A 10,981-nucleotide genomic window follows, 5' to 3' on the forward strand; every position below is an offset into this window, starting at 1 on the left:
CCCTGCAGAGGGGGATGGGGGGGAGCACTGTGTGTGTGTGCAGCCCTGCAGAGGGGGATATGGGGGGGGAGCGCTGTGTGTGTGTGTCGCCCTGCAGAGGGGGATATGGGGGGGGAGCGCTGTGTGCGTGCAGCCCTGCAGAGGGAGGTATGGGGGGGGCGCTGTGTGTGTGTGTAGCCCTGCAGAGGGGGATATGGGGGGGGGAGCGCTGTGTGTGTGTCGCCCTGCAGAGGCGGATATGGGGGGGAGCGCTGTGTGTGTTGCCCTGCAGAGGGGGATATGGGGGGGGAGCGGTGTGTGTGTGCAGCCCTGCAGAGGGAGGTATGGGGGGGGAGCGGTGTGTGTGTGTAGCCCTGCAGAGGGGGATATGGGGGGGAGCACTGTGTGTGTGTGTGTGTGTATATGTGTGTGTGTAGCCCTGCAGAGGGAGGTAGGGTGGAAGCGCTGTGTGTGTGTGCAGCCCTGCAGAGGGGGATATGGGGGGGGAGCGTGTGTGTGTGTGTCGCCCTGCAGAGGGAGGTATGGGGGGGGGAGCGCTGTGTGTGTGTGTCGCCCTGCAGAGGGCGATATGGGGGGGAGCGCTGTGTGTGTGTGTCGCCCTGCAGAGGGAGGTATGGGGGGGGAGCGCTGTGTGTGTGTATCGCCCTGCAGAGGGGGATATTGCGGGGGGAGCCCTGTGTGTGTGTGTAGCCCTGCAGAGGGGGATATGGGCGGAGCATGCTGTGTGTGTGTCGCCCTGCAGAGGGGGATATGGGGGGGGGGGAGCGCTGTGTGTGTGTCGCCCTGCAGAGGGGGATGGGGGGGAGCACTGTGTGTGTGTGCAGCCCTGCAGAGGGGGATATGGGGGGGGGAGCGCTGTGTGTGTGTGTCGCCCTGCAGAGGGGGATATGGGGGGGGAGCGCTGTGTGCGTGCAGCCCTGCAGAGGGAGGTATGGGGGGGGGGCGCTGTGTGTGTGTGTAGCCCTGCAGAGGGGGATATGGGGGGGGGAGCGCTGTGTGTGTGTCGCCCTGCAGAGGGGGATATGGGGGGGGGAGCGCTGTGTGTGTTGCCCTGCAGAGGGGGATATGGGGGGGGAGCGCTGTGTGTGTGCAGCCCTGCAGAGGGAGGTATGGGGGGGGAGCGGTGTGTGTGTGTAGCCCTGCAGAGGGGGATATGGGGGGGGAGCACTGTGTGTGTGTGTGTGTGTATATGTGTGTGTGTAGCCCTGCAGAGGGAGGTAGGGTGGAAGCGCTGTGTGTGTGTGCAGCCCTGCAGAGGGGGATATGGGGGGGGAGCGTGTGTGTGTGTGTCGCCCTGCAGAGGGAGGTATGGGGGGGGGGGAGCGCTGTGTGTGTGTGTCGCCCTGCAGAGGGCGATATGGGGGGGAGCGCTGTGTGTGTGTGTCGCCCTGCAGAGCGGGATATGGGGGGAGTGCTGTGTGTGTGTGTGTCGCCCTGCAGAGGGGGATATGGGGGGGAGCGCTGTGTGTGTGTGTCGCCCTGCAGAGGGGGATATGGGGGGGAGCGCTGTGTGTGTGTGTGTCGCCCTGCAGAGGGGGATATGGGGGGGAGCGCTGTGTGTGTGTGTGTCGCCCTGCAGAGGGGGATATGGGGGGGAGCGCTGTGTGTGTGTGTCGCCCTGCAGAGGGGGATATGGGGGGGGAGTGCTGTGTGTGTGTGTCGCCCTGCAGAGGGGGATATGGGGGGGAGCGCTGTGTGTGTGTCGCCCTGGAGAGGGGGATGGGGGGGAGCGCTGTGTGTGTGTGTCGCCCTGCAGAGGAAGGTATGGGGGGAGCGCGCTGTGTGTGTGTTGCCCTGCAGAGGGGGATATGGGGGGGAGCGCTGTGTGTGTGTCGCCCTGCAGAGGGGGATATGGGGGGGGAGCGCTGTGTGTGTGTGTCGCCCTGCAGAGGGGGATATGGGGGGGGAGCGCTGTGTGTGTGTGTCGCCCTGCAGAGGGGGATATGGGGGGGAGCGCTGTGTGTGTGTGTCGCCCTGCAGAGGGGGATATGGGGGGGAGCGCTGTGTGTGTGTGTCGCCCTGCAGAGGGGGATATGGGGGGGAGCGCTGTGTGTGTGTGTCGCCCTGCAGAGGGGGATGTGGGGGGGGGAGCGCTGTGTGTGTGTCGCCCTGCAGAGGGGGATGTGGGGGGGGGAGCGCGCTGTGTGTGTGTCGCCCTGCAGAGGGGGATATGGAGGGGAGCGCTATGTGTGTGTGTCGCCCTGCAGAGGGGGATATGGGGGGGGGGAGCGCTGTGTGTGTGTCGCCCTGCAGAGGGGGATATGGGGGGGGGGAGCGCTGTGTGTGTGTAGCCCTGCAGAGGGGGATATGGGGGGGGGGGTAGCGCTGTGTGTGTGTGTCGCCCTGCAGAGGGAGGTATGGGGGGGAGCGCTGTGTGTGTGTAGCCCTGCAGAGGGGGATATGGGGGGGGGGGAGCGCTGTGTGTGTGTAGCCCTGCAGAGGGGGATATGGGGGGGAGCGCTGTGTGTGTGTGTCGCCCTGCAGAGGGGGATATGGGGGGGGGAGCGCGCTGTGTGTGTGTGTCGCCCTGCAGAGGGGGATATGGGGGGGGGGAGCGCTGTGTGTGTGTGTCGCCCTGCAGAGGGGGATATGGGGGGGGGGAGCGCTGTGTGTGTGTGTGTCGCCCTGCAGAGGGGGATATGGGGGGGAGCGCTGTGTGTGTGTGTCGCCCTGCAGAGGGGGATGTGGGGGGGGGGGAGCGCTGTGTGTGTGTCACCCTGCAGAGGGGGATATGGCGGGGGGAGCGTTGTGTGTGTGTCACCCTGCAGAGGGGGATATGGGGGGGGGGAGCGCTGTGTGTGTGTGTCGCCCTGCAGAGGGGGATATGGGGGGGGGGGGGAGCGCTGTGTGTGTGTGTCGCCCTGCAGAGGGGGATATGAGGGGGGGAGCGCTGTGTGTGTGTAGCCCTGCAGAGGGGGATATGGGGGGGGAGCGCTGTGTGGGTGGCCCTGCAGGGGGAGGGGGAGCCCCGGACCCGCGGGGTGGGGAGTTGCAGCCCCGGGGGGGGGGTTACGGGGATAGCCCCGAGGCCTTGCGAGAGGGGGCAGCTGCAGCGCCGCGGTGGCGGGGGGGGTCCCGGCCCTGTCGCCACGGTGACAGGCCCGGCTCGGGGCCCGGGAGCGGCTCCCCCGGCCCGTTACTCACCGCGCGGGGGCGGCGGGCTGGCGGCTCCCGGCCGGGTGGCTCTGCCCGCGGGCCCGGCCGCCGCGGAGGGCCCGGACTGGGGCGGGCCGGGGGGGGCGGCGATCGCAGCCGGCGCTTCCGTTTCCTCGCGTCCCTTCGCTCCGGAGCCGCAGCCCGGCCCGCCGAGAGCCGCCCCGCGCGGCCGAGCCGGGACACTGCCCCCGGCCGGGAGGGAGGAGGCGCTGCCGGCAGCGCGCCCGCCCCCGGCGCCGGCGGCACCTCCCCAGCCCTGCCCGGCCGCCAGCGCCGCCCGCCGCCCCCGCGAGGGCAGGGCCCAGCCCCAGGGGCGGCCGCGGCGGGCCCCGCGCGGGCCTCCCGCCGAGTGCGGGCTCCGGCCGCCAGGGCCGGGGACAGACCCCGAGCCCCCCCCGGGCGCGGGCAGCAAGGGGTGTTACCCGCCCCCCTGTCAGGAGAGGGCCCAGGTGAGGGGAGCTACTACCGGGGGGGGGGGACACCTCTTGTAGGGATAATCAAGGTGGGCCATTTCCAGCAGTTGACAGAAACATGGGGGGGGGGGGGGGGGAATCAAACCTGGGGAAATAGTTTTACTTTGTGTAATGACCCATCCACTCCCAGTCTCTATTCAAGCCTAAGTTAATTGTATCCAATTTGCAAATTAATTCCCATTCCGCAGTCTCTCCTCGGAGTTTGTTCTTGAAGTTTTTTTGGTGAAGAATTGCAACTTTTAGGTCTGTAATCGAGTGACCAGAGAGAGTGAAGTGTTCTCCGACTGGTTTATGAATGTTATAATTCTTGACGTCTGATTTGTGTCCATTGATTCTTTTACGTAGAGACTGTCCAGTTTGACCAATGTACATGGCAGAGGGGCATTGCTGGCACATGATGGCATGTATCACATTGGTGGATGTGCAGGTGAACGAGCCTCTGATAGTGTGGCTGATGTGATTTGGCCCTGTGATGGTGTCCCCTGAACCTTCTCCAGCGCATCATCAAGGATCTACAACCTATCCTGAAGGACGACCCATCACTCTCACAGATCTTGGGAGACAGGCCAGGCCTTGCTTACAGACAGCCCCCCAACCTGCAGCAAATACTCACCAGCAACCACACACCACAGAACTACTAACCCAGGAACCTATCCTTGTAACAAAGCCCGTTGCCAACTGTGTCCACATATCTATTCAGGGGACACCATCATAAGGCCTAATCACATCAGCCACACTATCAGAGGCTCGTTCATCTGCACATCTACCAATGTGATATATGCCATCATGTGCCAGCAATGCCCCTCTGCCATGTACATTGGTCAAACTGGAAAGTCTCTACGTAAAAGAATAAAATGGACACAAATCAGACATCAAGAATTATAACATTCAAAAACCAGTCGGAGAACACTTCCATCTCTCTGGTCGCTCGATTACAGACCTAAAAGTTGCAATTCTTCACCAAAAAAACTTCAAGAACTCACTCCAAGGACAGACTGCTGAATTGGAATTAATTTGCAAACTGGATACAATTAACTTAGGCTTGAATAGAGACTGGGAGTGGATGGGTCACTACACAAAGTAAAACTATTTCCCCATGTTTATTCCCCCCCCTCCCCTGCACTGTTCCTCAGACATTCTTGTCAACTGTTGGAAATGGCCCACCTTGATTATCGCTACAAAAGGTTCCCCCCTCCCCTCTCCTGCTGGTAATAGCTCACCTTACCTGATCACTCTCATTACAGTGTGTATGGTAACACCCATTGTTTCATGTTCTCTGTGGATATAAATCTCCCCACTGTATTTTCCACTGCATGCATCCGATGAAGTGAGCTGTAGCTCACGAAAGCTTATTCTCAAATAAATTGGTTAGTCTCTAAGGTGCCACAAGTACTCCTTTTCTTTTTGCGAATACAGACTAACACGACTGCTACTCTGAAACTTGAGAAAGGGGTAGATAATGAGTCAGAAATATCATATTGTCGCTGTAATTCCATGGTACACCCACATCTTGAATATTGCATGCAGATGGGGTCGCCCCATTTCAAAAAAGATACATTGGAATTGGAAAAGGGCAACAACAATGATTAATCTCTCGTCATATAGAAGCCGTTCCAGGCTGCGACTTTTCAGCTTGGAAAAGAGACGACTTAACCTCTGAGGATAGGACAAGAAGCAATAGGCTTAAATTGCAGCAAGGGTGGTTCAGGTTGGACACTAGGAAAAACTTCCTGTCAGAGTGGTTAAGCGCTGGAATAAATTGCCTAGGGAGGTTGTGGAATCTCTTCATCATGGGGGATTTTTTAAGAGCAGGTTGGACAAACACCTGTTAGGGATGGTCTAGATAATACTTAGATTTGCCTTGAGTGCAGGGGACTGGACTAGATGACCTCTCGAGGTCCCTTCCAGTTCTATGATTCTATGACTAAGGGGGGATATGATAGAGGTCTATAAAATCATGACTGGTGAGGAGAAAGTAAATAAGGAAGTGTTATTTACGCCTTCTCATAACACAAGAACTAGGGGTAACCAAATGCAATTAATAGGCAGCAGGTTTAAAACAAACAAAAGGAAGTATTTTTTCACACCACGTACCGTCAGCCTGTGGAACTCATTGCCAGGGGATGTTGTGAAGGCCAAAACTATAACAGTGTTCAAAAAAAGAACTGGATAAATTCATGGAGGATAGGTCCATCAATGGCTATTAGCCAGGATGGGCAGGGATGGTGTCCTGTCCCTAGCCTCTATTTGCCGGAAGTTAGGAATGGGCAACGGGATGAATCACTTGATGATGTCCTGTTCTGTTCATTTCCTCTGAAGCACCTGGCATTGGCCACTGTTGGAAGACAGGATATTGGGTTAGATGGACCTTTGGTCTGACCCAGTATGGCGGTTCTTATGGAGTCAATTCAAAAATATCTGGCGGTCTGGCTTTGGCCTGTAGCCCACCTACTGACTACCCCTGCCTTACAGTATCTTTGGGGACCAATGGGTTGCTGTAGGATTGTGTGGTAGCCCCTGTAGGAAGGTTACTGCCACCACCACTCCAGCAACAACAAACAGGGGCATTAGTTAGGGAAGGGGCGTAGTACGCTGGGGCTTGTAAACAACTCGGGAACAGCACAGCCCCCGGGGTAGTTAGTCAAACTAGGTTTTCCAGAAACTCCACCAAAGGAAGAGCTTTTGGTATAAAAAGATGAGCTTGAGCTGACACAGGGTGTTCATTTTCATCCAGCCAACAGCAGGATTGTCCCAGGGAGTCCCCAGATCTTGCAGACGGTTGAAAAGTCTTTGGCTTAGTAGGGCCCCATAAGACCGATAGGTAATCGCTGGTAAGCTTTTAGCAGGCATATAGGAAAAATTATTGTCTTTAAAATAAATGTACTTTGCTGAGAAAGAACTTGTAGGCAACCATAAAAAGAGCACGTCCAGATGCTGGTCTTTCAGCAGACTGGCTTGCTGGGGGATACTCAGTGTAAGACAGGGAGCTGAGCAGACTTCACCCCCCATTCAGAAGGGAGTGAGGCAAAGGTCCCAGCTCAGAGACAGGTGACAGCTGGAGACCTGATGAGGCATTCCTGGAGCAGCCCACAGGGAGGAGACAGAGGTGCAGTTACCCTGAAACTGTGACACTCACCATCTACTTTGCTCCACAGCTTTCAGAATTTTGTGGGGCCTTTTCCCCACCCCCTCCTCCTAATTGATGGGGAATTTCACTGCTTAATCAACAATGGCTTTAAGAATCTGCTTAGTTTCCGTCCCTCCCAGCTGTCCCATGCAAACATCAACTATTTTTAGTCCTACTAAACTTGTACCTTAGGAGTTAAATGGTGCATATTTGGGAGCTGTAAAAAAAAAAAAAAGTCCATTCCTAATCATATTATTTGATGCCAAATAAGACTAGAAATCTCAACCCATCCTGAACTGTGGAGCTGCTACCAATATCCTTCTATTTAATGAATTAATGAGATCAGATATGCTAAATTCCTAAGCGAAGGTCAAAAGAAAACATTACATGTGGTACACCTCAACTCAAGAGCCTTGGTCCCATCTGCTGTTGATTTTTGCACCCTTTGCATTGTCAGTAAACAATAGAAACGTAACATTTGACCCTACTACAATATAGCTATTTTTCTTTGAACAGGATTAAACAAAGAGAGAAAGGATTAAAGTAAACCCAAATTGTGCTATTATTCCATGACTTCCATGCACTATCCCATCTCTGAGCACTGGGAGAGGCTGATCACGTCACACAAAGGATGTCAACACAATGTTGTATATGCTGGCAGTGTTTGGAGCAAGTCACACAGGGCACTTGCCTCACTGTGTTTAATTTTAAATTGAGATGTGTTTGTGTGTTTCCTTTCATGCCAGTGTTTCTTTGAATAGCTGATGGGATTGTAAAGCAGACTGGGGAACCTAGAAGTCTAATCTAACTGTCACCAGCCACCAAATAGTTTGCTTTCAGGACATCCCAGAATTAAAATGTTCTGCAGTCCATTAGGTCCCTGTCTTGCATATGGATCTGTGCAGGTGCACCGCACATACCTGCAAGGATTCACATCATGTCAACTGGGCTCTATACGGACACGGGTATACACCTGTGCGGATCTCACTGCAGGATTGGAGCCTTCATTTGTATGATGAATAGATCTGGAAATGGCCCAAGAGAAATTCAACTGACAGAGAAATTATTCTCATATAAAAAAAAAAAGCTAACTTCAGGGTTAAAAACATATGTCTGTTTTCAGACACATGGAGATTGTCCGTTGGGTGGAAACCAGAATCACTATTCACCATGACAGCTCTGTTGAAATAGTAACAAATGTATGCATTGCGAGCCCAGTCCAAAGCCTGTTGAGCCTTTCCATTGACTTCAATGGGTACTTGTGACATACCAGGGTGCAACTGAGACCAGTGAGGGGCAGTGTCACCCCTGCCCTACAACCTTGGGTGCCTTACAATACCTTGCTAAAGTAGCTCCCACCTGGGCCACTCACAAACAGCCTTCCAGCATGCAAGCCCCATGTTGAGTGTCTGTGTGTAACAACAGCCTGACAACCACACTTGAGTTACACTCTGGCTTTCATCAGCCTTGGTTATACTGGAGGGTGAACCCAATACACTCCTGGATTCCCCCCCAGAAATGTATGCTTTGTATGCCCAGCCCTCCGCTGAACAGTCCAAATATATGACATCTGTTATTCCTTTAAGGGAATAATATACACCAGCTTACCACCCTAATGGAGTTACTCAGACACTTTAATTTAAAACACACCAGATTAGATAAAACAAGTTTATTAACTACAAAGGTTTTGAGTACAAGTAATGAGGCATAAAAGTCAGAAATGGTTACAATAAAGATAAAAATGCTTTCCAGCACCTACCTTAACAAAACTACATTAGATTCAAAGCAGTGTCTGACCACATGCTTACAACAGCATTACTGACCGAACTTTCAGGTCAGGACCCCTTCCCCAGAGTTCAACAGCTGATTCTTTTGTCTTCTCAGGTGTGGAGAGTGATATGGGCAGGGGGAGAGAGGGGGGTCTTGGGCTGTTTTCCCCTCCTTTTTATAGTTTCAGTCCCAATCTGAAAAGCATTTCCAGCTGAGAAGCAAGAGACAGGGAGTCTGGTGAAGGAAGGAGACCTCATGCTGTTTCTTTACTAAGATGCAGATTTGTCTCTGGGATGAAGGAAATCTGAGGGTCCTTGTTGTCCTGACAATCTTTTCAATGATTTATCATTGGGAAGCAACTGTCAGCATTCAGGGATGCTGGCCGCAGCTGTCTTCAGGCCAGTGGACAGCCTATGTCCCAGGGGGAAACACTGATCATTTCAGCTAACAGTGGATGGCCTTCTCCAGCTAGGAAGGACAAGGATCCAACCCACAGCACTGTTTGAAACTCAGGAGGACTTGGTGTTTGTGCCCTCAAGACACTGCTGAGCCTCAGAGGATTCAGACTCCTCAGTCAGGATCTGCATAATTTTATCCACAAAGTGGCACTAACGTACTTCGCCGGGAGAAAAATTAACTCCACAGCTATGTGGCTGCCACCAGGTTTAACCAGGCTATCAGCTCCCTGGAGTGGCTCCTCTAAGGGCTGCTGCAGGGGAGATGGAGAAGGCTCCCTCCACCTCCAGCACAGCCACAGCTTCAGAAAGGCCAAATGTGGCAACTCGGTGTCAAGTGACAGCACTCAAACTGCATTCATCCCCCTTCATCCGCCACTCTACATCCCTAAACAGAGGTGACCTATACAGGTGAAGCAAGGGGAGAGGTCAGGCAGGAACCATTGTACTGATGGGCAAGGACATAAATATCACAATGAAGAGAATGGCCTTTAATGGAGCAGCATGTTGGTCCAAGATGAGTAGGGAAATCTCTACCATCCTGTTCCAGGCACGGTCATGGAATCATAGAAACGGAAGGGACCTTGAGAGGTCATCTAGTTCAGTCCCCTGCACTCATGGCAGGACTAATTATCTAGACCATTCCTGACAGGTGTGTGTCTAACCTGCTCTTAAAAATCTCCAACGATGGAGATTCCACAACCTCCCTAGGCAATTTATTCCAGTGCTTAACCACTCTGACAGGAAGTTTTTCCTAATGTCCAACATAAACCGCTCTTGCTGCAATTTAAGTCTATTGCTTCTTGTCCTATCCTCAGAGGTTAAGAAAAACAATTTTTCTTCCTCCTCCTTGTAACAACCCTTTACATGAGAGGGGACATAACAGTTTTCAAGTCTTCTCTTTTCCAGACTAAAGAAACCCAATTTTTTCAGTCTTCCCTCACAGGTCATGTTTTCTGGACCTTTAATCATTTTTATTGCTTTTCTCTGGACTCTCTCCAATTTGTCCACATTCTTCCTGAAATGTGGCACCCAGAACTGGACACAATACTCCAGCTGAAACCTAATCAGAGCAGAGTAGAGCAGAAGAATTACTTCCTTGTCTTGCTTACAACACTCCTGCTAATACAAAAAAAGCAAACATCATTCCGGAATGTAACAGTGTTACACAGTTGACTGATATTTAACTTGTGGCTCACTATGACCCCCAGATCCCGTTCTGCAGTACTCCTACCTAGGCAGTCATTTCCCATTTTGTGTGTGTGCAACTGATTGTTCCTTCCTAAATGAAGTACTTTGCATTTGTCCTTATTGAATTTCATCCTATTTACGTCAGACCATTTCTCCAGTTTGTCCAGATCATTTTGAATTTTAATCCTATCCTCCAAAGCACTTGCAACCCCTCCCAGCTTGGTATCGTCCGCAAACTTTATAAGTATACTCTGTGCCATTAATCTAAATCGTTAATGAAGATATTGAACAGACCCAGAACTGATCCCTGCAGGACCCCACTCCCTTTATGCCCTTCCAGCCTGACTGTGAACCACTGATAACTGCTCTTGGGGAATGGTTTTCCAACCAATTATGCACTCACCTTATAGTAGCTCCATCTAGGTTGCATTTCCCTAGTTTGCTTCTGAGCAGGTCATGCAAGACAGTACCAAAAGCTTTATTGTCAAAAGCTGTCACCAAAGCCAGAAAGGGGAACCAAAAAATCACGTGGGCTAGGCCCATGGTGGCCATATAGTCCTGAGCGGGGCCAGAATGGCGCTCTGCACAGACACCCAGCACAACTGGCCTCAGCAACTTCAGAACCAGAGCAGCCAGAAACCTCATCAATCCAATTAGCCTCCTCCCGGGGCACCAGTGCCATCAATGCAACAGGTGTGGTGCACCCCTTGTCCCGGCTTCACTAAACACCGGCGCAGTCCATAGCTCCCATGCATCGGTGCTGCAATCCCTAGCCTGGCTGCACCAAGCCCTAGTGCACTGCCTAGCCC

The 10,981-nt window shown here is 53.3% G+C and overlaps 1 protein-coding gene across 7 annotated transcripts in view; it reads right to left on the minus strand.

Moving 5' to 3' along the window:
• Positions 1–3,306, minus strand: part of DPP8 (dipeptidyl peptidase 8) — a 41,150-nt gene extending 37,844 nt beyond the window's left edge. For 3 of the 7 annotated variants that reach the window (XR_005226992.2, XR_005226993.2, XR_005226994.2), the window contains exon 1: positions 3,145–3,300. The gene's annotated coding sequence lies outside the window, so the exon portion shown is untranslated. Of the gene's footprint in view, positions 1–3,144 lie in introns of all 7 variants that reach the window. The other 4 variants (XM_037910258.2, XM_037910254.2, XM_037910257.2 and 1 more) reach the window with 4 other exon arrangements.
• Positions 3,307–10,981: the final 7,675 nt, after the last annotated feature.

This window comes from Chelonia mydas, chromosome 10 (genome assembly GCF_015237465.2).
Source record: "Chelonia mydas isolate rCheMyd1 chromosome 10, rCheMyd1.pri.v2, whole genome shotgun sequence".
NCBI lineage: Eukaryota > Metazoa > Chordata > Testudines > Cheloniidae > Chelonia > Chelonia mydas.